At 39.4% G+C, this 24,833-nt stretch overlaps 1 long non-coding RNA gene across 9 annotated transcripts in view; it reads right to left on the minus strand.

The window, feature by feature from the left end:
• LOC140506244 (uncharacterized) overlaps window positions 1-24,833 on the minus strand; it is a 444,115-nt gene that overhangs the window by 389,133 nt on the left and 30,149 nt on the right. The window contains exon 1 of one of the 9 annotated variants that reach the window (XR_011967836.1): window positions 21,521-24,687. The exons of 7 other annotated variants lie outside the window; for them this stretch is intronic. This is a non-coding gene — a long non-coding RNA (uncharacterized lncRNA). Of the gene's footprint in view, window positions 1-1,762; window positions 13,602-21,520; window positions 24,688-24,833 lie in introns of those variants that run through there. One more of the 9 variants, XR_011967834.1, reaches the window with a different exon arrangement.

Raw genomic sequence — 24,833 nt, forward strand, 5'->3', positions numbered from 1 at the left:
AAATGAGAGAGTTGGATTCAGTGTTCTCCAAGTTCCCTGCCAGCTTTGAACCTATGATCTGATGATTCTAAATTCCCCATCAAAACCTATATTCATTCACTCAGTGCCTTATTGATCTCTAATGACTTAAGTGGGAAGAAAGCAGATAAAAAAGTTCACACTAAGAAGTGAGTGACTCATAACAGCTTCTTGTGTTAGGCTTTGGAAGGATATTTGCATTTTAAAAGAAGACACCTGAAGAAGCCAGGCAACGGTAGTATTTTTGACAATGTGGCACTGGGCCTAGATGTTTTGGAACCCTCCCAAGAAACCTTCAAATCACTTTATAACAGCATCCACTCACTCTGCTTATGATTAAGACCAGCACAGCTCCCCAAGTTACAAAAGGAAATCATTTAAGAACCGCTGGTATGAGTGGTGTTCTGTCTAGATTGTCTTTCATGCTGCCTTCAGACCTTTGATTCTCCTTTGAGCCATCTCTCCACTATATAACTACCCACTAGGAGGTCCAGGGAAATATAGAACAGACGTTTTTGAGAAACCATTGAAATTTTACAGGGACAACATAGCAATGCAACTCAACGCATTGCAGCATAGTTCCATGACACAGAGACAATCTAACCCCAACAGACCCAAATGTAGCCCAGATCTATGTAGAGAGGCTGGTTCCTAATATTGCATGCTCCGTTATGATCCTGGTATGTTCCAACTTTATTCTTGTTATTTTCATAATACATATTTTAATCATGGCCTACTGTAAAGACCCAAGTGTGAATGATAGGACTTTACATTCCCCTCTAATATGCTTAATCCCTAAAATGTATAACTGGATTATATAATATTTAAAGTCCCTTCTAAATCTAACATTCTTTCATTTGGTGTGGATATTGCGCCTAAAGAAAATCACACTTTGAACCAGGCACATCCTCCTCCCCTCTCTGCCTCACCCCTACACACATAGAGGCTTCTTTATGTAAGTGAAATTACATTAAAGAGAAATCCAAGAAAGCCTTTGAGGAGGGAAAAAGAAGTCACAAAAACCCAAAATGCAGCCTTCAGGCATGTGTATAAACAGAAAAGGTCAAGTTCAACCCCATAAACTGATAATATTTTAATCCTTGTTGAGTAACAGGATGCTAGAGGAAAAAGAAAAGCTGGACATCTAGCTCAAGGAGACTTAGGTTCTAGGCCAAATTTAGACACTAAATAGCTATGAGACCTTCTGCATTATCATGTCAATTTCTTGAACTTAGATACTTTTTTTTATTAAATAAGTGGCCTGGACTGCTGGATGATGTTAGAAATCTTCCACACATATAACCTCCTTTCATAGATGAGAATACTGAGACCACTAAAAATTTAATGATTAAGAAACCATTTTGTAAGCACCAACTGGCTGGAAGTATCACACAGTTTGCCCAGCCCCAAGTAGTACCCAGGGTCTACCATACCATGAGACCCAAGTACCAAGGATTCACCCACCCTGGACATCACCCTGCCTAGAACCTAAAATGCCTACTGTATACTTCTTAACCTAGACCATCTCACTGAATCGACAACTGAAAAATTCCTCGCCCTCCAAAGAGAAGGTGTAACTTGAAAGGACACTCATAAAGCCGCCCCATTAGATAGCATGGAGCTTTCACCGAACTCTTTATAGGAGAGTTCTTAAATCCTACAGCTTGGGCTTAACTCACCCCTTAGAAGAAAGACAATCTTTCTCAAGAATTAAATTTGCAGAGCAAAAGCAGATATTACTCACCAAACACCGCCTTTAAAAAAGCTGGAAATGTGGAACTGCTTACCATTCCTGGGATTTAAAGCCACCTTGTGACTTACAAACATTTATATTCAAATTTGCCATAGAGTTCAACCCCAGTCACTCAGATTCCTTATTGCGTAATTGTACCAACAAATCCAGTTTGATTTGCTGCTCTGCTTGTTTATCTTAGGTATTAGAATTGTTTGGACTCATTGGCCCAACCAAACTTATAAATGGCAAATTAAATAAGAGGCAGCAGAGCCAGCATCCCAGCCCTATTGATCTGGATAGACTAACGCAATACACCAGCCAAATTTTCTGAGAATATTGACAAGTTTCTCCAAGGCCTTTTAATAATATTGTAATATGTCTGCCTTGGCTTAGAATAACCTAGCCTTTGAGTAGTGAAAGGTATTTTAATCAGTTTTTAATGGACTAAGGTTCAATTCACACAAATTTGTCTCCTGAGTACCAGCAGTAAGAACTCTTAAACCTTGAAAAGCCAGTCTTCCCTGCCACTTGGGATACTGAAAAACCTGTCTCTGCTCTAAAACTATCCAGGCCTGACAGACCCTGTCCAAGACTACCCAAGAAGTCTCAGTCTTATGAATAATCAGAGTAAGGGGTCAGTCTAAATATAGTATGATTTTAATCATATCCTACCCAGAGGCTGAAAATTTGTCATTTAAGATTCATTCCTTTAATTTAGAAAGCTTTTTACTGTTTTCCGAATTGCCTACTAAAATGCAAATTTCCTTAAAACAACTCCGAGGTACCTCTTCACCTATCAGAGTGGCTAACACAACAAAAAAGGAAAATGACAAATACTAGAGAGAATGTGAAAAAAAATGAGACACTAACGCATTGCTGAGGGTGTTGTGAACTGATCCAACCCTTCTGGAGAACAATCTGAAACTATGCCCAAAGAGGCATATAAAAAATTTTATGAAACTGTGCATATACCCTTTGACCCAGCAGTATTAGACCTATATCCCAAAGAGATCAAAGGACAAAGACCTAGTTGTACAAAAATATTTATAGCAGCTCTTTTTATGGCAGCAAAAAATTGGAATTTGAGGGGATGCCCATCAATTGGCGAATGACTGAACAAGTTGTGGTATATGATCGTGATGGAACAGTACTGTGCTATAAGAAATGATGGGCGAGGATGGTTTCAGAAAAAGCTGGGAAGATTTACATGAGGCAAAGTGAAATGAGCAGAACCAGAACACTATATACACAGAATTCTAACAGCATTTTTGTACGATTATCAAATGTGAGTGACTTGGCTATTCTGATCCATCACAGTTCTGAAGGACTTGCGATGAAAACTGCTATCCACCTCCAGAGAAAAAAACAGTCTGAATGCAGAGTGAAGCATAATTTTTTCACTTTCTTTTCTTTGTCTTGCTTTTTTTATTGCAACATGGCTAATGTGGAAATATGTTTACATAATTTCATCTGTATAATTGATATCACATTTCTTGCCTTCTTCATGGGTGGGTGAGGGTGGGAAGAGGGAAGGAGAGAATTCAGAACTTAAATTTTTTTTTAATGAATGTTAAAAATAAAGAAATAATATTTTTAAATGCAAATTTCCTTGGGAAGACTAACACACTAAGAGCTTAAGGTTTGCTAACACCTTAGAGTAAGAGTTTTTTTACCTGGGGTCTGTGTACTTATTTTTTAAAATATTTTCATAACTACGTTTCAATATAATTGATTTACTTTGTAATCCTATTCAATTTATTTAAGCATTTAAAAACATTCTGAGAATGGATTCATAGACCTCCCTAGACTACCAAAAAGGTGTATTATAGTTTAAAAAAAAAAAATTAAGAGCCCCTGCCTTAAGAGAGGCCTGAATTCAAGTTCATCTGATACTTAACTGTATGACCCTAGCCAAATCACTTAACCTCTCTGAAACTCAATTTCGTTATCTGTAAAACTGACCTAAGAGTACCAGTAGGGATAATACATGATAAGATTGCTATGAGGATCAACCTAGATAATGCGTGTAAAGTGTTTTCCTAGCCTTAAAACATTATCTAAATATCTGTCATCATCATCATAATCCTTTGTCATCATCATAGAATTAGTGGAGAGCCACCCTTAGATTCCGAAAGACCCGGGTTCAAATCCAGCTTCTGACATCTACTATCTGTAATTTTGGCCAACTCCCAAAACTTCTCCATGCCCCAGGGAACCCTCTAATTCATCTCTGCAATGGCAAATAAGTTTCTTCATCAGTTCTAATGCCAATGAAATCACAGATCTTGACAGAATAAATGGAGAAACAATAGGAAGTGCAGCAGAATGTTGCAGATGCTATCGAAGACCGCTGTGTGGCTTGATTTTAATTAATTGTCTTCTTTTGTTACAAGGGAAGAATTCATCTTGGGAAGAAGGATAAAATTAAAGGGAGGATAAACTAAAAGAAGACAGTCCAGAGAAAGAAAACCAAAGGGAGGGAAAGGAAGCTTTTGTTGCGTTTTGGTCATTCTTGTACCTCCAGTATCTAGCACCTTGCCTTACACATACTAAGTGCTTAATAAATGCCTGTTGGCTGAACGAAGCAGGGAAGGGCATAGAACATCATGTACTTGACAATTTTGTAAAGAGTGGGAATTCAACAGTAAACTCCCCCTGTTTCAATTCCCATTTTCTCTTTCCTACGTGGGATTAGAGCACTTAACTCCAAGGGCTTCTTTCAAGCCTGAATTCTATTACTAACCTTCTCTATGCAGCACCCGAAAAGTTGCCTAGAAAAACATTATAGGCCCAAATGACCAAAAGAGACAGAAGGCAAATTTCCCTCTCTTCAAAGAAATACTTTTCAAATGTAGCTATTACCTTCATTTTTCAAACCCAAGAAAATACACAGGAGGGCCAGCACAATTGTCAACAATGCATGCTAAGTTATTTATGCCCAACATTTAGAATGAAGGCTCTCATCTAAAAAGATCACCTCATAAGTCGCTGAAAGCCTCTGTCATTTGCACAGCCAAGAGATGGCAGCACTCCATCAACCCATCATTTGTACAATTCCACAGTCTGGGGGCCCCACACCTTTCTGTGTGAACAACTGGGAGAAGGACAATAAAACCATGGATTAACAGTCTGATGAAATTCAAGCAAGCTACAGCCTCTGCTCTCCTAAGAGCCTCACGCATGAAGAAATCACCCAGCTCACAAATGCCTCTCTAACTGGGAACAAAATAGAACAATAACGCTTTTCATTGCCAATAAGACAAGAAAGCCAAGAGGATAACCTAGAAGAAGATAAATTAAATGAAAGGACCTCTTCAAGAATCTACAAACTCACAAGGTTTTTTTTTAAAACATATTTTGATAACTATATTTTTATATCATTGGCTTCCTTTGCAATTCTATGTCTTTGATGCATTTTTTCAGTTTCTTAGAAATATTTCTGATCCATAGACTTCACCAGTCTAACAAAGGGTTTCATAACACAAAAGAAAGTTGAAGAACTTTCATAACTTCCAGTTAAACTTGCTTCTTTTCAGGCAGATGGCCTGAATTAGATAATTGAAACATTTTTGCTATACGAAGATACTTTTACCTAAGTTACTGAGAAAGCAGTCACCTGGCTCTAGTAACTGAAGTGAAATTGGGCCGGAGAGTTTAGGGAATCTAGCCTTGATTTCCCACTATGGAGGCAACCTACAGAGTAGAAAAAATCCAGAGATCTGAAAAGAAGGTCTGCATTCAAATCCTGTGTCTGCTCCTCACTACCTGCAAAACTTTTGATACACCACTTAAGCCCACTGAGCTTCTGTTTTCTTATTTATAAAATGAGAGGGGAGGGGTAGTCTAGATGGCATCTAATGCTCCTTTAACATCCTAAATTTAATTCTTGCCCTTACTTATGATAGCTCTTCAACTTTCTGAAGACAACCTTGTCTTAACCACCACCTTTCCCCTCAAACCTTCTCTTCTCCAAGCTAAACATCCCTGCTATTCCTGAAATGACACAGTCCCCAGACTCTTCACCATCCTGATTGCCACTCTCACACACATATTCTTAAAATACAAGACATACAATTGGACACTGTCCACTAGATGAGGTCTTACCTCGACTAAAACAGAGTTAGACCCATGACTTCCCTTAGATCCGAACTAGACACTATAATTAATGAACCCTAAGATCTCATTAGCTACATTTTGCAACCACATCACAATGCTTAAATCGAGTCTGCGGTCAACTTGAAGCTCTGTTTGTTTGGGGTTTTTTTCCCTTTTACCTACCATTAGCTAGATAACTCTTTATTTCACACATCAGGACACTTCCTTCCCATGATATTTACAACATCCTGTGAGGACAGATGGAAGAACTATATTATGGGACCCATTTTATAGGAGGAGCACAGGAAATAACTTGCCCGACGTCACATCCAAATCAGAGACAGATGTGAGATTCAAAGTCAGGGGCAATCCACTGATGATGCTGTCTGGTTCACCTCTTGCACCTGTTCAGCTCCTTATCCCCACCTATTTAGAATTTTTACAGCTAAGTTCTAGTCCATCACTCTAAGTATTGGATTTATCCAAAGCACTCTATGTAAGACTTAGAAAAATGTTCCTAAGTAATGCTCAGAAGCAGAGTCTGACCTTATTTCAATATGTGGGAAAATCCATGAAGGAGCTTGAGAGAGAAAGAATATAGACTCCTGTCTTGGCATTGAGAAGGAATGTCAAACTGACAGCTGTCCTCAGAAGAAAAGAATAATTAACAATAAATGAGCCCCAGGGCAGGGCAAAGTCTGAGCCACAGAGAATATCAAACAGAAAAATAGTCACTTTAGGACATTGGGACATCTTAAATATCAAACTGACTATAAATTAATCCAATCAATGATAGAGAAATTAGTCCTGGGTTTTTTTAACGACTTACAACAAAAGTCAATTCAGTCAATTCACATAAGCCATAAATGCTGGAAGACTGATATTTCCATGCTAAATCATTCTCTATTAAAGTTGCAGACTTCAAAGAAGAAAGATCACAAAATCCTGGTCCAATTTAAAAATTTCTTCTGTCACATTAGTATTTTCCTTCTGTCACTGTACTGTGCTGTCACCAGACCTCCCCAAACAGGACACTAACTCTGAAGAATTTAACATCAGCAAACTAAAGCAGAAAGTGAAAGCAGATAGTAGGTCTCTGACCCCTGCACAGACAGGGCTAAGGTCTTTTTGTAGTTAAGGGTAATTAACAGGTCTAGGGTGGTAAGAGTGCTGGGCCTGCAGTCAGAAAGACTCATTTCTTGAATTCAAATCCAGCCTCAGACAGTTAGTAGCTGTGTGACCCTGGGCAAGTCACTTCAGCCAATTTGCCTCAGTTTCCTCATATAAAAATGAACTAGAGATGGAAATGGCAAATCCTCTAGTATCTGTGTCAACAAAACTCCAAATGTGGTCACAAAAAAGCAGATACAGCTGAAACAACTAAACAACAAAAAGGGTAGTAGGACATGCCTGGAAATAAAAGGGTATGCCAGAATGCCATGGTGGAGTCAGGCCAAAGAACTCATGGGTAGAAAGAGTCTACAAACCAAACAGCAAGCATTTAATAACAGCTATGTTCCAAGTACTGGGAATGGAAAGAAAAGAATGAAGCCTTCCTAGATCTTATAAAGTTTAGATTGCTAGGTAGTCATGAAGTGGAGGTAAACTGAGAGAGGTCAGTATGGATTAGGTTAGTACTCAGGAGTAGGGAATCTGTGGCCTCAAGGTCTTCTAGGTCTCTGGGTCCAACCTTTTGACTGAGTCCAAAGTTTACAGAACAAATCCTTTTATTAAGGAGATTTGTTCTGTGAAGTTTAGATTCACAGATAACGTTTGAATAGGTATTCTTTTTGTTCCCTTGCTATGCGTACTATCAGGTTATAGGGAGCTCACTACCTTCCATAGAAGCAGAATATTCAGAACAAGATAGGTGACAGTCTCACGACATTTGTGTTCTGAGTGCCTCATTTTGAGAGGATATTAAAAACATGTGACATTCTCAGAAGAGGGCAACTACAAAGGTGAAGAGACTTGAAGCCATGCCTTGTGTGAATCAGTTGAAGGCTTTGGTGAGAGTGAAGATGAGGGAAGGGGTGGGGGAGAAAGAGAGGGAGAAGAGGGAGGAAAGGAAAAATTTGTCTTCAAATAAATGAAAGATTGTCAATTAAAGGATACATTAGATTTGCTTACTTGGATATAGAGAACAGAACTGAAAGTAGTGTATGAAAGTCACACACACACGATTTCTACTCAATAAAATTTCTTAACAACTAAACCTATCCAAAAGTGAAACTTTGGGAACAAAATGCACTCTCCAGCAGCAGAAATCTTGAAGAGAATAATAGATGATCATTTGTCTAGAATGTTGTAGAGAGGATTTCTGATCAGACATGGTTTGAAATAAATATACCCTTCCAAGTCTATTCCAAGTTCATTCCCAAGTCTTTTATGAAATAAGGCAAAAGCAGTAGACAGTAACTGCCTTTGTCCATAGTGCTCTAGTAATGTCAAGTAGTAAAATCAAGTAAAAGAATCAACCTGATCCATATACAAGAAGACACACTCTCTGATGGTTTCCTACACTTCTTGGAAAAGGAATATTACTCTAGAGTATCCAAGGGCAACACTAGATTTTTTTTTATGGCTTCATCTCTCAGGAATTAATTGTCCATGTCTCACAGCTACTCCATTTTGCTTCCAAAGGTGACATTTGCTGTTTCTCTGACAAACCACTGCTTCTGTCTACTAGAGTTGTCATCTGCCTTATTTTTATCTACTCATGTGAGAGACTGTCCTAAGCATACCTGGGGTTAATTACATTTTCAACCCTTTTGTAAGTCATGCTTACAAGTTCCAGCCAGCCAGCACCCAAAAGATCTCCTCTAGTATATGTGAAGACTTTTTTCCCCCGGTTTCTCTTATTCTCTCTTTCTTCCTTCCCCCATAAATTCCCTAAACCTAAACCTTTCCCTTAGTTATTTATGTTAGGGATAGTCACTTCCTGTCACACTTCTGGTAACTTGCTTTTGGCAACTTACACCTGAACCATGTCAATTACTTTGAATCTGTGGAAAGTTTTAAGAAGACAATTAGTAACATTGAAACAAGAGAAGCAAATCTGACAACTCAGTTCCTATACTCCTGCCACCATAGCAAAAGTCTCTGTTCCCCCTGCATCAAAATTTTCTGGATGGCTTTCCTAAGCAAATGTTAACTTTTAAATAAATACAGGAGACCCAGGGAAGTATAAATCACTCTCCTTAAGCCACATAGCCAATCAGTGGCAGAAATACTTAATCCATGCTCCTGTGAATGCCAAACTAATGATCTTCCTGAAAAACTGTATCATCGGTCTTTCCGCCTCTTCTGAATTCTAGTCAAAATTCTTCCCACTTAAAAGTGCTATATGGAGGGAAGAAAGGAAAAGAGAGAGGGAGGAACTTGGAAGAAAGAAGGAAGAAAGGGAAGGAGGGAAAAAAGAGAAGAAGGGAATTTATTAAGTGTTTACTATATATGCCAGGAACTATGCTAAGCTCTTTACACATCATCTCATTTGATCCTCTGAGAGGTAGGTACTATTATTATCCCCATTCTGCAGCTGAGGAAACTGAGGCAGGCAGAAGTTGTGAGTTGCCCAGGATCGCACAGCTAGTTAGTGTCTGAGGCTGGATTTGAACTCAAGTCCTCCTGACTCCAGGCCCAGCCCTTTCTCCTCTATGATGCCTATCTGCCTCTAGTTGGAATGATAGGAAAAAAAGCTTCCACCATTTCCTTTGAAAATTACAGTGTTTTTATCCACTTACAATAGCTTATTCCAATAATAACAAAACAGGAAGGAAAAGAAAGTGAGAGGGAAAGCAAAATGGCAATAGAAACAAAATATTTTTATTCTTTTCTTCAATTTTTAAAATATATTTTATTTTCTATCACCTTCAGACCACAGGGTCACTGGCAAAGGATACTGGTTACACTGTCTTTAAAATATCTCAACCAAGCTAAGTCATGGTGCAAGAGCACCTTTCAAAGTCTTCTCTACTCAACCACAGACACCAGCCAGTTTTTTTTTCAGCCAGAAACTAGAGCCATCCTGTCTCCAATGACAGAGAATAAAATTTTCCCCTTCCTTTCATCATTTATATTTTTTATTTTTAAATTACAAATAAGGTAAAGTAAATATATATCTACATATATACAAACTATATACCTTGTTGACAATCATAAATTAGGATCCACCTTCAGCTCAAACAGAGCATATTGTTTCACTTAATGAACACCATTGAAATGTGCATATTTCAAAATAAATTTGTTTATTGAAGAGGGAATTATAAATTGGTAGCATTAGTGAAAATTCATAAATGAATAAAGCCTTTATAAACATTATGTGCAAAGCCCAATAGTAAGTACTAGAAATACAAATATAAAAATAAGATCGCCCCATCTAAGAGATGAGACAATACGTAAAAAGCCAATACCACCAAGAACTTGGTCCTACCCAAATGATTATTCCCAAGAAGGTTTTCAGAGTTCTGTCCAGGCTCATCCAGCCTCTGCTCAAATCACCTCAGACACAACTAAACTTCCTAATTGTTCCTCCTTTTCTCAGGGAGGTCGAACAGTCCCTACTTCTCAAGGGAGATTGACCCAGCATAGGATGTGGAGAAACTAACCTGTCACAGAGCCCATTTTTATATGTTGCACTTGCCTATGGCCTTTTTAGCTGGTGTCATTCCCCGTCAAACCCTGGCTTCTCAGTGAAGCATTATGAGGGGTGTTTAGAGCCAATCATGAAAGAAGGTTATACATTGTTGGCATGACAACCACAAGAGCCAGAGTGATTTTTATCCTATAGAAGTGGTTCCAGCCTCCATCCCTTCCAGCAAAATAATGAATATTCTAAGTTCAGCTTACAAAAAGGAAATTTGTGCTGATAGCTCCTACCTCCTAGTGATATGTCAACAGCACAACTGTCTTGGCTGCTCAACATTCAGCCAAATGAAAAGAATTAAATACAATATTCAGGTAGCAACCTGGGGCTGGATTTATTTAATTTGGTAATCAGGAGTGGATTTCAAGTAGTCTGTTGCATAAAGCCCAATTATAGTACGTACTGGGGTAAGATATTCAGGTAACATTCATTCAATAAGAACAGGCAATTCTCATTCCAGAATGAGTACCTCCACATTTCCCTCATACACTCCTCCACACTGCTGATGCCCCACTCACTTAAAAGAGACCTTTATAAAACCCAGACTCTGCCCTCATGGACCTTAGTATCAAGTAGAAGGATATGACATATTCTACATGGCAGATACACAAATAACTAAAACATGATAGGAACCCAAAAGAGGCTATAATCAAGGGTCAAGAGAAGTCTGAGGGGGGAGAGTTTATTACTGATTGCCTTTATTTCACTTGTTTCAGAAATTTTTCTGAAGCCTCCATGAAGTCTTTCAGAAGGAAGACAGAAAATGCCTTTTCTCTGCCTACTCTCTCAGTACTTGTAAGTGTTCATTCTCATTATGTCATTCTATTATTGTACCTAACTAAGAGTACCTTATCAATAAATAGCATAGGGCTACTAAAATAAAAAAGCAAGACATTCCCTTCTCTCAAGGGGCTCAAGTTCTAATGAATGGAGATGCCACAGAGATGAAGTTTTAGCTGCAAGTCAGATGGAAAGGCCTAACGTTCCTTAGGCTGGGCTTCTTAAACTTTTCATGGCCTGACAACATGTGCAGTGCAAAGTGAGCACACTTTGTGTTCAGAACCAAGGCTGCTGTGAAGTTGTAAGATGCAACACAGGCAAGAGCTGCCAGAAACACCTCGAATTCATTACACATTTGATTCTGAATTAATTTTTCATCATTACACATTCAGAAACCTTTTACTGTTGCCAAATTTTTCAAGACCCCATATGGGGTCAAGACCCTCAGTTTAAGTAGTGCTGCCTTAGAGTACAGTGGCAAAACAAATGGTAACACCTCTTCTTTAATGCCATTTCTACGGATGAAATAATATCCTTTCCTAATGTTGACCCATTGGACAATGCCAAGGAGTTTGATGGGAAGAAGGTTTTTTCATTAACTATTTACTTAGTACCACATTTTCAATACTTCAAAGATCCATAAGTATATTCCTGTGGGTCCTCCTTATACATATGCACAGGGCAACCTTTCCATGTCTATTTATATGATGAAATGAATTTGCATCATGGGGTCCAACCCTCAGGTAATAAACTTTTCTGAACTTAACACAGCTATTCCCAAGACAGATGACATACAATGAACTCTATCAATGGACCTGTTATCAAAGCTTTCCAGTGTGACAGGACCTATGTAAGCCTACACCCAAATGGCACAGCCTTCAAGAACCAAGGGCCACCTCCCTTGAAACAGTGATGGATCAGTCAAACTTGGATGTGCTAAATACTTAACAACTGACTTGCAACAACGAAGATTAGATCTCAAAGGGGGAAAAAAGCACAAACATGCTTTTAAGGGTAGGGGGAAGAAAATCATAACTGTATCTTCCTGAGTCATCTTGATTCTGTACCAGTCCTTACCTCCGCCACAAATTCAAAAGAGATATCAGAGCTGTGATCATGAAAGATTTAAACTATAGGATGCTCCCTTCTCTAAAGTTCTATCTAATTCTATTAAAGTGGGATTTTTGCACAGGAAAATCTGGCATATTCCCCAGGAGTTTCTGAATAGACTAGTATTGTTGACCTTAGTATAATGATAATCCTGTGGGCTACTACCATAAAAAGATGTGTGACAGGCAAAGTCAGCGGAGGTTCTATAGCCCTATTTCATGCAGAAAACTAATGAAGTCAGTCTGATGAAGTCTGATGGTAGCCATCCATCAATCCACAACTACTGACTTTTTCCTTATTCTAAAAGCCCTGGAGGAGGAGCCAAGATGGTGGAGTAGAAAGATACACATATGCTAGCTCCGAACCCACAGCCCATAAATTACCTCTAAAGAAGAACTCCTAACAAATTCTGGAGCAGCAGAAGCCACAGAACAATGGAGCAGAGGAGATTTCTGTTCCAGAGAGACCTGAAAACCTGACTCGAAAGGTCCATCGCTCACCAGACCCGCAGCAGAGCCCAGCCCTGCCTTGGCCTTGAGGCACCAAGAGGAGCAGATCCGAGCAGGTTTCAGGGACAGGATATCCGGCAGCCTCACAGGTCCCTCTACCCACAGGTGCCAAAGGTTGGTGAGAGGGTCTTTTCAGCTTTCCAGGAGGGGAGCAGGGTGTCTCCATAACTCAGGCCCCCTCGGGAGACAGCAGCAGAGGTGGCAGCATACAAGGGCTCCCAAAGCAGGCAGGAGCTTGGATCCATTGTTGAAGGTCTCCCCATAAACTCCCTGAGGTAACTGATCCCTGTGAGGTGGCCCTGCCCCCACCCGCACACCTGAACTTAATCTCACACTGAATAGCTGCCTCGCCCCTGCCAAAAGCCCTGAGGCTGGGAAGCAGCATTTGAATCTCAGACCCCAAGTTCTGGCTGGGTGGATCTGGAGGCAAAGTGGGTGTGGAGAGGACACTCAGAAGTCAAGTCACTGGCTGGGAAAATGCCCAGAAAAGGGAAAAAAAATAAGACTATAGAAGGTTACTTTCTTGGTGAACAGATATTTCCTCCCTTCCTTTCAGATGAGGAAGAACAATGCTTACCATCAGGGAAAGACACAGAAATCAAGGCTTCTGTATCCCAGCCCATCCAATGGACTCAGGCCATGGAAGAGCTCAAAAAGGATTTTGAAAATCAAGTAAGAGAGGTGGAGGAAAAACTGGGAAGAGAAATGAGAGAGATGCAAGAAAAGCATGAAAAGCAGGTCAACACCTTGCTAAAGGAGACCCAAAAAAATGCTGAAGAAAATAACACCTTGAAAAATAGGCTAACTCAATTGGCAAAAGAGGTTCAAAAAGCCAATGAGGAGAAGAATGCTTTCAAAAGCAGAATTAGCCAAATGGAAAAGGAGGTTCAAAAGCTCACTGAAGAAAACAGTTCTTTCAAAATTAGAATGGAACAGATGGAGGCTAATGACTTTATGAGAAACCAAGAAATCACAAAACAAAACCAAAAGAATGAAAAAATGGAAGATAATGTGAAATATCTCATTGGAAAAACAACTGACCTGGAAAATAGATCCAGGAGAGACAATTTAAAAATTATGGGACTACCTGAAAGCCATGATCAAAAAAAGAGCCTAGACATCATCTTTCATGAAATTATCAAGGACAACTGCCCTGATATTCTAGAACCAGAGGGCAAAATAAGTATTCAAGGAATCCACAGAACACCGCCTGAAAGAGATCCAAAAAGAGAAACTCCTACGAACATTGTGGCCAAATTCCAGAGTTCCCTGGTCAAGGAGAAAATATTTCAAGTGGCTAGAAAGAAACAATTCAAGTATTGTGGAAATACAATCAGGATAACACAAGATCTAGCAGCTTCTACATTAAGGGATCAAAGGGCATGGAATAGGTTATTCCAGAAGTCAAAGGAACTAGGACTAAAACCAAGAATCACCTACCCAGCAAAACTGAGTATAATACTTCAGGGGAAAAAATGGTCTTTCAATGAAATTGGGGACTTTCAAGCATTCTTGATGAAAAGACCAGAGCTGAAAAGAAAATTTGACTTTCAAACACAAGAATGAAGAGAAGCATGAAAAGGTAAACAGCAAAGAGAAGTCATAAGGGACTTACTAAAGTTGAACTGTTTACATTCCTACATGGAAAGACAATATTTGTAACTCTTGAAACTTTTCAGTATCTGGGTAGTTGGTAGGATTACACACACACACACACACACACACACACACACACACACACAAACAAACAAACAAACACAGAGACAGAGACAGAGAGCACAGAGTGAATTGAATAGGATAGGATTATATCTTTAAAAAATGAAATTACAGGGTGAGAGAGAAATATATTGGGAGGAGAAAGGGAGAAATGGAATGGGGCAAATTATCTCTCATAAAAGATGCAAGCAAAAGACTTTTTAGTGCAGAGAAAAAGAGGGGAGGGGAGAGAAAAACATGAAGTTTACTCTCATCACATTTGACTAAAGGAAGGAATAAAATGCACACTCATTTTGGTATGAAAACCTATCTTACAATACAGGAAAGTGGGGGAGAAGGGGATAAGCAGGGTGGGGGGAATGATGGAAGGGAGGGCAATGGGAAGAGGGAGCAATTTGAAGTCAACACTCTTGGGGAGGGACAGGATCAAAAGAGAGAATAGAAGCAATGGGGGGCAGGATAGGATGTAGGGAAATACAGTTAGTCTTACACAGCATGACTATTATGGAAGTCATTTGCAAAACTACACAGACATGGCCTATATTGAATTGCTTGCCTTCCCAAAGGGAATGGGTGGGGAGGGAGGAATGAAGAGAATTTGGAACTCAAAGTTTTAGGAACAACTGTTGAGTACTGTTCTTGCTACTAGGAAATAAGAAATACAGGTAAAGGGGTATAGAAAGTTATCTGGCCCTACAGGACAAAAGAGAAGATGGGGACAAGGGAAGGGAGGGATGATAGAAGAGAGGGCAGATTGGTGATAGGGGCAATTAGAATGCTCGGTGTTTTGGGGTGGGGAGAGGGGACAAATGGGGAGAAAATTTGGAAGCCAAAATTTTGTGAAAATGAATGTTAAAAGTTAAGTAAATAAATTTTTAAAAAATTTAAAAAAAAGAAAAAGAAAAAAAAATAATAAAAGCCCTGTTAAAGTTATGGGGGCTCTGTCTTATTTATCTCCAAAGTGTGTGGGGGGTGACCAAGAGTCTTTACCTGGTCAATCAGTCAATAAGTATTTTAAGTACTTACTCTGTGCCAGGTACCATACCCAGCTGGGCATACAAAGAAAGCTAGAAGAACAGTCCTCAAGGAGCTCTCCATCTAATAGGGGAAACAATAGACCAAAAAAACGAAGTTCAAACAAGCCATACACAGAATAAATAGGAAATAAGAGGAGGAAGACATTAGAAATATGGGGGATTGAGAAAGGCTTTCTGTAGAAGGCAGGACTTCAGCAGGGGTTTGAAAGAAGCCAGGGAAGCCACAAGGTAGAGTGGCACTTATTCATTATAGCATCAACAACTATCTAAAGATTCAAACACTCTCTGCAATACCATTTCATAGACATCAACTCAAAGTTCTTGCTGTAACACAACATAGCCCTAGTCCAAGTCTTTACTCACTGTCAGATAAATCCATTTTCCCATTTCTGCTGCCATGACATAACTATAAGACTAGATTCCCAGGAATCCTATGTTTCTTCTGTCTTTCTTGCTAGTGACTGTTCATGCCCACTTAGACCTGCCTGACCACCTCCACAGAGAGAAAGGGTATGGTATTGTTGAGGTTGGAGGGTGCTGGGGACCCCCAAATACCAACCAACCAGGTCCTGCCCACATGAATTCTACTCAAGCCTTCTTTCATCCAAAGAAAAACAAAGTTTATTAAGGATCCACCATATTGGCTAGACTTAAGAAATTGAACCACTTGCTAGACTCTTAAGGAATCTGATCATTTATGACGCTTGTATTGACAAGCAGGTCAGATAGAATCTGAACTAAATTGAATCTGAGTATTTTCATGGAGGCAAGATGGATCTTATATACAGAAAGATTGTGAGAGGGATCTAGGGTTGGCCAAGTAGTCTGGAGTAAGTAGAACAGGTGTTTAGGGAAAGTCTTGATGGGAGTAGCCAGTAGCTGAGTCAACTAGGGATGGGACATCAGGAACCAAGAAAATGGGATTTTGAAGGGATCAAGGGTAGAAAATAGCTTGGAGGCAATCCAGAGGTAACAAACAGTGGAGGGTTAGGTTAGGTTAAGGGCAACAGAGTTGGGCATGGAAAGCCACCTCAAGTGGGAAGGTTCAAGGTGGGGTATTCCAAGGCCTATGGACCAATGGGACTCAGATTCTTTTGGGGTAAGGGGTGAAGGTCTTGGTTTGGATCTCTACCCAGTCAGTGGAAGCAAGATCTCTTTAAGAAAAGAAATTTCAGAAACCAAGCATCAAAATACACATGTGCCTGAAAAATAACTGAATGTGCCAAATAGAGAAAATTCTTTATCTGATTTGATATTATTTATGCTGTTACCAAACGATTATAGCCTAAACCTTGAACCTTATCTCTTTCTAGTCTCCTTTCCATACTTAGAACAATCCTGGTTTAGGAGTGAACTTTTATTTTAGATCCCATTTCTACACCTTTAAGCTCATTTCTAGACCTTTAAACTCAATTACCCATTTCTAGATCCTTAAGCTCAATTACCAATATTCTTGATTGTGTTTTGCCAAGGTCCCTTACAATAGGCATGTTTAGAATCCTTGAGTGCCTTCACTACTAACTAGCCTGGGACCCCTGACCCAAATCCCTAAAATTTGCTGAAGGAAAATCTAGAGAAGAGAAGTCTTAGGGGAGACAGGAGTACCTATCTTCAAGTATTTGAAGTGCTATGATACAGAAGAGGTTTTAGATTCACACTTCTTTGGCCCAGAGGACAGATTGGAAGCCATGGGTGGAAGTTATAGGGAAGTGTGACAATTAAAAAGGTTCAAGGGACATAGTTTCTGAGTAATTTAATCATTTTATTAATAAGACCAGCAGATTATTAATAAAAGGATGGTCATTTGGCTGTCTCTCTTAGACCAAAGACAATAATGGCTGTGACTCACATTTTACATACCCTTCAGATCAGTAAGTGGTCCATCAAACAGCAATGAAATCTAATTGGAGGTAGGCTATATTAAAATGAAAGGCTGAGTATCTCTTGGATAGGGAAAGTATCACCATACCAGAGGACCCATAGCTTTAGGCTATCAATTCAAAAAATATATAGTCTACCCTAGTTTGAGCAGAACACTGTGGGCTTCCCCACCTTAGATTAAATTTCTTTCAAGGTTGGGTGGGGTCTGTCCTGAGATCCAGGAAAGTCAATGCAATCTTATTATCAATAATGTCCTTCATGCTGAACTTCAGAAGAAGGGAAGAGCACTGAATCTCCCCCCGAATTACTGGCTATTAATAATCATTTCTCACAGAAGAAAACTTAGACTTTAAGTGCAGAACTAACAGCATCCTATTAGTTAAGGTTGAATGTTGGAATGAGATAAGATTCTTGAGTTTCAGAATAATTAACAAAAGTATTTTTATTTCATCCTTACACAGCAAAGATATAGCAGCATTTAGCTTCTCTGAACAGCCTTCATTTTCATAAGGAAATGCATATGGTCAGCAATGTAGGGGATGGTGACTTATGGTCTTCAGAAATCTACCAAGTCAGATGGGATTTGATTCCATGAGGTTGGGATTTTTTATGTCCTTCGGTGATTAGGAAACTGTGTTAAGGGAGGTCAATCAAGTCTCAAAGACAGTTTTTTGCCTTTCAAGGAAAGCTAATCCTTATTTTAGGGAAACAATAACTCTAGTCCTAATTGGAGTGATGTAAGGAAAAACTTTTTAGCAATGAGAACTATCCAAAAGTGGGCTGGGATACCTCAGGAGGTAGTAGATTTTCCATCACCAAGGATCTTAATGCAAAAACTGGATGACCACATGTCCAATATGTTGTAGAAGAGATTCTTATTCCGACGTAAATTGGACTCAGTGACTTCTGAGGTCCTCTATAACTTAAAAAGTCTATAATGATTTTGTGATTTGCAGTTCTACCTGATCCCTATAACAACATCCATAGCAACCACATTCACCTCCAATCCCTGAACCCTTTTCCCCAGACTAAGCAAATTCCAATCAATACCATGAAACCCCCTAAGGCATATCCTGTGACAGGGGCAAATCCAGATGTAACAGTACCAGTCACCTCAATTTGTCACACACACACACACACACACACACACACACACACAGCATCAACTGTTGGAAAACCTTCTATTGCCTAGTCTTCACATCTTGACTAGGTCAACTGGGTCTAGTGTTGGGATGAAGACTGATTGCTTTAACAGTAAGTGCCTTCACCATTCCCTCCTCAATTCTTTGGCTTCCTTCATTACTTAGCTCAAATCCCACCTTCAGCAAGAGGCTTTTCCTGTGCCTCCCAACTGATAGTGCCTTCCCTTTTCTGATTACCTTCCATCTACACTACATATAGCTTATATGTATCTAATCATGTACATGTTTTCTTCCCCATTGTGGTCCTTGAGGTCAGGATTGTGTTTTTACCTCTCTTTGTATCCCCATACCTTAGCACATTGCCTAACACATAGTTATTGCTTAATAAATGCTTGTTGACTGTTGACTGACTGACATGTCTAACAATTTATTTTTCTGTAGCAACCTGATTCTTTATATATTTCTAGTTCTTTCAAAAAGAGACATATGAGAACAATCACATAGAGAAAAATACCTTCTCCTGTTGGCCTAAAGGTTTCCTTATAACTAGAGTACATTGAAGAACCCCTCAGATATAAAGTGAGAATCAATTCAACAATTTATCAAACATATATTAGTGCACTAGTGCACTGTTGATTTTTGCACTCCCCTAGGGAATGATATATAGTATAGATAAAATATAGGCCCTAACTTCATATGGCTTAAAGTCTAGTACAAGGATATGACACGTACAAAATACAGAGTAAGATATGATGTATACAGAAAAAAAGGACAAAAATAACCCCAAAGTTCTGTGTGATGTCCAAGAAAGGAAAGAACATAATTGACTGGGATTCTGAGTGAAGGCTTCAAAGAGGAGGCACTTTTTGAACTGAGCTTTAGAGGATGGATAGGAACTCAAATTCTGTTATTCAATTGTTTCAGTAGCATCAGACTCTTAACAACCCCATTTGGGGTTTTCTTGACAAAGATATTGGAGTGGTTTACCATTTCCTTCTCCAGTTCATTTTACAGATGAGAAAACTAAAGGTAAAGGGGTAAAGTGACTTGCCCAGGGTCATAAGAGCTAGCTACTGTCTGAAGTTGGATTTGAACTCAAAAAGAAGCTCCTCTCTGATTTCAGGTGCAACACTCTATCCACTAAACCAACCAGCTGCCCCAGAAATCCAAAAGACAAAGGGATAAAGGACAGGAAAGGAGGCGACAGAGCAAGGTTATTCCAGGCCCAACACATAGGCATAAGCATTCCAATCAGGAAAAAAGACTGGAAAATAGCAAAGTACAGAACTCTACGAGAGAGGAATAGTCAAGTTTGGTTGAAGGACAGATTACATGGAGAGTTGTCATATAAGATAAAGTTAGAAAAAAAGATGGCACCAGACTGTGAAGAGCCTTCAATTACAGGATAAGGGGTCTGAACTTTCTTAGTTGGGCAGTGAGACACTGTTGAAGGGTTATGAGCAAGAGGGACAATGTGATCTAAACATGAGTAAGACAATAGTCATTAGCTGCTAAAACAAGATCAGATCCACAGATACTGTGAAAAGAAAATGATCCCATAACAGGATCATGCCCTCACCTAGCAACAATCAAATCAACACATTTTTATTGAACAGGTAGTAGGGCCTAAGCACCATACTAGTCACAAAGGGTCCTTGGCTTCATGAAGCATACAATTGAACTGAAGATCTATCTTTCCATGAAGAGTCTGCCTCGGCTTTGGAAATTATAAACTTATTGACAAGTAGAACTTTCTCTCCCTGACTGAAGGCACAGTAGTCACACTCACTGATTAAATCAAAGAATAATTGGATAGAAATGACTTGTAAGTCATTTATTATATTTCCCAGAAAGTGGCAAAGACCACGATTGTCACATGGGAATAACTTCCCATATTAATGTTTTGAAAATTCACATTCAGAGTTCCTTCAGCCTAAAACAGAATATATAGACTGGGATATGCTAGTGAATTTTGAATAATTAGCTCTCAAGAAAAATAAATTGTATTCAGGACACACTTTTAAAATCTACATTAGGGAGACAGCTAGGTGGCACAGTGGATAGAGCACCAGCCCTAGTAGTCAGAAGCACTTGAGTTCAAATCTGGCCCCAGATAGTAGCTCCCCTTAGTATATCTGTGACTGTAAGCAGGTCACTTAACCCTGATTGCCTCACACACACACAAAGTTGCATTAGTAACATTTTTTTCCACTATTTTAAGTCTCGACTATTAACAAAATAATAAATCTAGCACTGATTTGTAGCATGTGCCCATTTCTGAGGTATAAATTTTCACTCCAAAAATTTAACAACTGGCTCTACAAGTCATTTAAAGCTAGCTCCAGTATGCCCCCAAGCATCTAAAATTCAACATGTCCAAAGCAAAAAAATTCATTATCTTTACCCCAAAACTCAACTCTCTTCAAAACTTCCCTGTTTCTGTTCAGGGCACCATCATCCTTCCAATCATCTCAGAGTAATACCGGACTCTTGCTGGACTCTTGCCTCTCTCTTATCCCTTCCTGTATCCAGCCACCTGCCAAGTCTTCTATTCTCCCTCTACAACATCTCTGGTATGTCCATCTCTTTCTCACCACTCACACAACTACCACCTTAGTTCGGGACCTAATTACTTCTTGTCTGGACTACTGTAAAAGCCTCCTGATTGGTCTCTCTGCCTCAAGTCTCACTCACCTCTAATTCAACCTCCACACAAAAACTAAAGTGATTCTTCTAAAATAGAGTCCAACTATGCCACTTTCCTACTCAATAAACTCCAATGGCTCTCTGTTGTTACCTCTAGGATCAAATATAAAGTCTTCTGTTGATATTTAAAAGCTTTTAGAACCTACCTCCACTTTATCTATTGAAGGAACCAAGGGAACTGGAGCAGCAAGTGGTTAATTGTGGGAATTGAGTGAACCACACTTCATCTTGTGACTCAATTCTGTAGCTAGCTCAGTTCCTTTTCTATTCAATTTTGAGTCTAATCCAATTTCTGTCTTGTGAGAAAACTTTATTCTATTATGGGAATCATAAGAAAATTATTCCATTGTTTGAACCTAGCATTCTGTGCCTGGGAAGTTGTATGACCTCTACCTGCTGTTTGTAGCTCCTCAACTAAGGACCTAGGTTATGCTGACCAGAAACACGGTTAGATCCAAAAATTGATAACAAGGAGTTTTCTCACAACTATACATCTAAGGCAATCCATTTGACCTATTTGAAAATTGTCCCCATACTGATCAATCAGTTTTAGTTTCCTTGTTCCTTTGATTGTTTACAGGAACTTGGGGGTAGCAGAACACCTCTTTTTTTGATTTCAAAGAATTGCACCTATTCACTGACGCCTTCACAAACTGGAATGCCCCTAATCTTTTCTCCAATTAGAAATCAAACCGTCTAATGTTGTATCCTGGTTAATTGTTTCCTTTTAAATAATTGGTCTTATTTGATTAATTATTTTTAACCTATCAAAGTCTGTCCCCCCCTGTATCCAGGGTTCAGTGCCAAAGCTGAAGAAGGCTGCCAGTCCAAATTTGTTAGGCAATTGACATGCATTGCTTGATAAATCGATATATTTGGAAGATCAAACCTTTGTTTCCTCAGTTATTCTGTCCTTCACCTGCCATACTATTGAACTGTCCTGTACCTAATTGCCCTTCAGGAACTCTTTGATCCAAACCAAACCAAGTGTACTTCTTGCTTTTCCACCACCATGATGCTGTGTCCTGCCTAGGCTTTCTCATGAACTGTCTCCCATGTCTGAAATGCATTCTCTCCCCATCTCTGCCACTTAGAATCTTTAGTTTCTATAAAAGCTTAGCTCAAATGTTATCTCTTACATGAGACTTGTCCTGTTTCTCCTCCACAACTACTAGGACTTTCCCCTGAAATTATCTTGTACATACATACTCATGTACAGATTGTTTCCCTCATAGACTATAAGCTTGAGGAGCTTTATCTCTACAGTGCTTAGATAGGTACTATTGTATTTGACAGAGAGGAGGTCTCAAAGCCAGGAAGGTCTAGATTCAAGTTCCACCTTTGACACATACTGGCTGTGTGGGCAAATCACTTAACCTCTCAGTGCTCTAGCCACTCTATAAGATGGCCTTATAGAACAGAAGGTACCAACCAGAATTGGCAGAGGGAGTTTTCTCATCTGGTAGTGTCCTCTATCAATTAAATCAAGGTATACTTCTTATCTCTAGCCACAATCCAAAGCACAGAGCCTAATGCATAATAGGCAATATGTTTGTTGAGTACGCACTGTGTTAAAGAAGAAAATTGTTTTAATATTCAACTTAAAACTCATAACACAAAGTAAAATTCATGCCAAATTCCCAAAGTTATAGAGAAATGCTAAGAAAGAGAATGTAGGCCAGCAATTCTCAGCTTTGCTAAATTCAATTCTGAGCTCACTGATCCACAGCAAAAAGTGACAGATTCTCCTCCTGGCATAGAAAATAGAGTCCAACCTTCTCATTTTACAGATGAGGAAACTGAGGCATGACAAAGTTAAGTGACTACCCAGGACTACCCAGATAATAAGGTGGGATTTAAACCTCAGGCTTCCTTATTCCAGTCCCCTATCCACTACACCACACTGCTGTAGAATAGGAGAAAATCAGTATACCAGAAGAATACTAGAAAGTATACTTTTTTGTAAGTATACCAAAAAGGGAACTAAACTGGGGAGTCAGAGACTTGGGTTCTTGTCCTGGTTTTGTAGCTCCTTAACTGTGAGTCCTTAGATGAAACACTTAAGAGTCGATTTCCATGTTTGTAAAATGGAGATAACATCTATACTATGCCCATCACAAAAAATAATAGATGTGATACCACTTTTTAAAAGTGTAAAAGGCCATAAAAATTGAATAAATTATTTTTTATTAATTCACTGAAATCTTTCCTCTAAGGATTTGCCACAACCTGGCCTCCAACTCTGAGGTCAGAGAATCAGATTAATGATTAATTTAATTGTCCTCATTCCCATTTTTTATCCCAAGGGTCTAACCACCACTTTCTTATTTAGTATTATGTTTATATTCTAAAACTTCATATTCATAGCCCAGGGTAATGAATGCGGTGGGAGTGGGGCAGAGATAGGGGAAATATATAATAGTTAAGCCTAAGAAGAGGAAAACGACAAAGAAAAAGTTACAACAGTAATGATTATGATAATAATTATATTGTTTCTTCCCTGAGTTTTTATTCCACCATAGCGAGCAGCCAAGCAGTCCAGGTTCTCAGATGCCAAACCCCAGCACTGGTCCCAAAGGGCAGAGGTCAGGAGAGCCTTCTGCAAGTCATCACCAAAATGTCATCAGTTCATTCTTTTGATTCTGTGATGGATGGTTTCTCTTTCTCTCTTTATTCTAGCCATAAACTAAAGATTATTTGCAAGAAAAGCTTCTCCATTTTCATGCAAGGGGCTGATCAAAGCAGTTCCCTGATCAACTTGATGAGCTTACAAGGGCAGGGTGCTGTTTTGTGGGGTCTTTTGATTATATCTTCTCATAATGAGTGAGTAGCCGCGTCCATCAGCACCTTCTTGAAAAGACAAAAGGTATCTGATTAAGTCAATGACTGAGACTGACCTCCAAGATGAATTGGTTGGTTTGGAGATGACTCAGGCCATTAGGTGGATAAATTTAACTTGAATGGATTGGCTTCATGCCTTGGGGAAAGAGCTACCCCTTTGTGCTGGCTGCCTGTGGATAATCTCTTTCCATTTTTTACTTGACTCTTTTCCTTTCTATCTTTCTTCTAGAGATATACTTAGGACACAGCAGATTGGGGTAGAGAAGGGATCGGGGGACACTAAGCCATTACTGACAATTTTGGTGAGACACATGGCAGAGATAAGCATTAGTAATATGATTTAAGAGAGGAGTTCCTAGACAATGTTGATCCTGAACCCCAGCCTTCTAGTTAGTGAAGGGGGGAGGAATTTCCTAGATATCATAATCTTGGAATCTGTTCTTCTAGTCAGAGAAGGGGATTTCCTGGGCAGCATACGACTTGCAGGTTGCCTCACCCATAACCCCAAGTTTCAGACCCCTAAACCCAAACTTCTAGCCAAAGAAAGGGGGATTTCCTGAGCAGCGCACATTGGGGGGGGGGGGTGAGGTGGGGGAAGGTGTGGGTAGAAAAGGACGA

This window comes from Notamacropus eugenii, chromosome 5 (assembly GCF_028372415.1).
Source record: "Notamacropus eugenii isolate mMacEug1 chromosome 5, mMacEug1.pri_v2, whole genome shotgun sequence".
NCBI lineage: Eukaryota > Metazoa > Chordata > Mammalia > Diprotodontia > Macropodidae > Notamacropus > Notamacropus eugenii.